The sequence below is a fragment of the Sceloporus undulatus genome, chromosome 4 (genome assembly GCF_019175285.1).
Source record: "Sceloporus undulatus isolate JIND9_A2432 ecotype Alabama chromosome 4, SceUnd_v1.1, whole genome shotgun sequence".
NCBI lineage: Eukaryota > Metazoa > Chordata > Lepidosauria > Squamata > Phrynosomatidae > Sceloporus > Sceloporus undulatus.
Window position 1 is genome coordinate 235,376,283 of NC_056525.1, and position 2,973 is coordinate 235,379,255.

Genomic DNA, 2,973 nt, shown 5'->3' on the forward strand with positions numbered 1-2,973 from the left:
CAACCTGGCCCCCGGCTCAAAAAGGTTGCCTACCCCTGATAAAGAGTAATGGAGCCGTCATTTGGTATTAATGGAAACTCCTGTTGATAACATACTGGCAGATCAAAAGATTGTAGTGCATGCACTGGAAACTTTAAGGTTGGACTTCTGCAATGTGCTGTACATTGCGCTACCTCTGTACCGAATTCAGAAACTTCAGTTAGTTCAAAACACAGCAGCCAGATTGATTACTGGGACATCCACAAGTGACCTCATTACACCAATATTAAAATCACTCTCCTGGCTGCCAGTCAATTTCTGGGCAAGGTACAAAGTGTTATTACTTTCAAAGCCCTACATGGTTTGGGTCCAGGTTCAGGTCTACTAGCAGACATCTATTTATTGTTGTTGTTGCTGTTGTTATTCCAGACTAATAGAGCTATGTTTCTGATTGCTACCCTTATGAGATGTTTGTAAACCTGCTTAGTATGTTGCTTTATCCATGTGTCAACTGTCTTCTGTTTCTGTCTGTGCAAGAAGAGAGTACAGCCAGGGCCCATTGAGTCAGACCTACAGGGATGATGGCATCATCTGTCTCTCTCTCTCTCTCTCTCTCTCTCTCTCTGTGTGTGTGTGTGTGTGTGATACACACACAGAGCCTTCTTTGTTCCTTTTGGGTTTAGCTGCAATTCTCACAGCTACTGAAGAAGAAATGGATATATTCCTGTTGCAATCCAAAGTATTTGGGAATGTTAGTCTTGAATAGACAAGATATATGAACTCTACAAAAAGATCTGTTACTGGTGGTGATGCAAACAGCTAGACTTTTTCACCACACTCTTTTGCATATGGGGAACCTCCTCGGAAGTGTTACTGCAAAGAGTGCCATAAATCTTTGAGATTTATTCTTCAATGTAGCCATTATGCAATAATTAAACCCATCCCTTCATTTTTACAGCCAAGGAGACTTCTGGTCATGTAGCATTAAACATTGAAGACGAGCCAGACAGAAAGAAGAAAGATAAATTGCTCAAGAAGGCAGTGAAAGAAGCTCCTCCAAACCTAGCAACCATGGAGGTAGAGTTTTACTGAGATAATTTCAAATTTGGTAACTTGGAGTTCTCTGCTAATTTGGAAATTTGCTAATTTTGGAAATCAGAGAATGAGTGGAAATGCTTATGAAACCTAAAATGATGGGTACTAAGTACAAAGCGTCAAGTAGGTGGGGTATGCATGTTACTTTATATAACAGAGTTTTGTGTGCTTTAAAAAGTAAAAGGTTTTAGTTGTCATAAGCTTTCATGGGCTCCAACTCACATTGTGAGATGCCAGGCCTGTGCATTCTACATTGGGCATTGCATGAAATAGGCTGAAGTCTCTGAAAGCTTGTGCAAAATAAAACTGGCTCTTCTTTAAGTTGTCACAAGAACATTTTGTTGTTTGAACATTTTTGTTGTTTAAACGGTTTCACATTCTGTTTTGTTGTCTCTTTCATTGCAATCATTTTTAAAAGCATAAAAAGGGAACACATGAATACGACAATATGAATAGCTGTATAAAAGAGTATCCAGATAAGACAAAATTGATCAATTTAGCATTTTGATTATAACTTGGAATAGGAGCCAAATTCCTTCAGGCACTTGTGAGGCATGAAGACAATAACCATTTCTATTTTTTTCTTGCCAGCTCCTAGCAACATAGATGTTCTATCCAGCTATTATAACTTGCAAATAAATATTGATTTGGTTTCCCTTACACCCGACAGAGTCATAGAATGTTTTGAAATGACATGGAAGCTCAGCCTGTGGTAGGAACCAACTGGTCCATGTAACAAAACAGTTTGTGGAATAAATTGCAAAGATATTTATTTATACAACTGTAAAGAATACCAAAGTGTGGACATTTTGTTCATTGAGTTTTCTGCACAAATCCAACTGTGCATTGTGTCAGAGCACTGGTGTGACATTGGACAACTCACACCCATGCTAGTGGAGCTTGCACAAATACTGTACCTTTCCAGCAACCTCTATCCATTTATTTTACTTAATGAATTCTGTTCTCCTTACGTTTCCATTTGAACAAACTAGTTCTTTGGGTATTATGGAATATTAAATTATGGCCAATCTTTTCCAAAGATCTATGATGGAGACCTGGAGAGTGAATTTAACAATTTTGAAGACTGGGTGAAAACGTTTGAACTTTTCCGGGGCAAATCTACAGATGAAGATCACAGCAATTATGAAGAAAGGATAATAGGGAAATTTAAGGTACTGTTAAAGGTGGCTTATGTACTTTGATGTCTTGCATGAACATTCACGTTACTGTTTTATATTGTAGGGGTTTATGCTATGTTTTATATTGTGCGCATGTGTTGTGAGGAACTGCCTAGTTATTCCTATGAGGTATATTAATCAAACTGTTTGCAAGTTTTGTAGTCATGAAAAGTCTGCCATTATTCTCAGTTGTTGGGAATTGTGAGGAATGGTATGGATCTCTCTACAGAGTAAGCATATTGGCAAGACAGAAGATGAAAAACAACCAGTCCCACATCCCTCACACCCATCAGAGAACAAATCAAGTTTAGTCTTCTTTGTAAAATATATAAAATAGCTTTTCTTGTAATAGGTAGTGTATAATGAAATATATAGACTGATGGAGGAAAGAGAGTGAATAAGAAAATACTTAAATATTAGAGTAATACAGGAAGAAAATGGGTGTGCTAAAGCAAGCAAGCAGGAAGTTTTTTTTATAGCAAATAACAACAGACAATGTAGTGGAGGTTTTGCATGACAGCATCCCCTCTTCATGTCTCCCAAGACAGCCAGGCAGAATCCCTTCACAGAGCCCAGAGATCAATGAGGGAGGCTTCTGGCAAAGCGAATTTAGTAGGAAACCCATGCTCTTTCCAGAGGAACTATGGGATAGGTTTTGCATGACAGCATCCCCTCTTCATGTCTCCCAAGACAGCCAGGCAGAATCCCTTCACAGAGCCCA

At 38.6% G+C, this 2,973-nt stretch overlaps 1 protein-coding gene across 1 annotated transcript in view; it reads right to left on the reverse strand.

Annotated features, from left to right (window-relative positions):
* WASHC5 (WASH complex subunit 5) overlaps positions 1-2,973 on the reverse strand; it is a 76,862-nt gene that overhangs the window by 7,477 nt on the left and 66,412 nt on the right.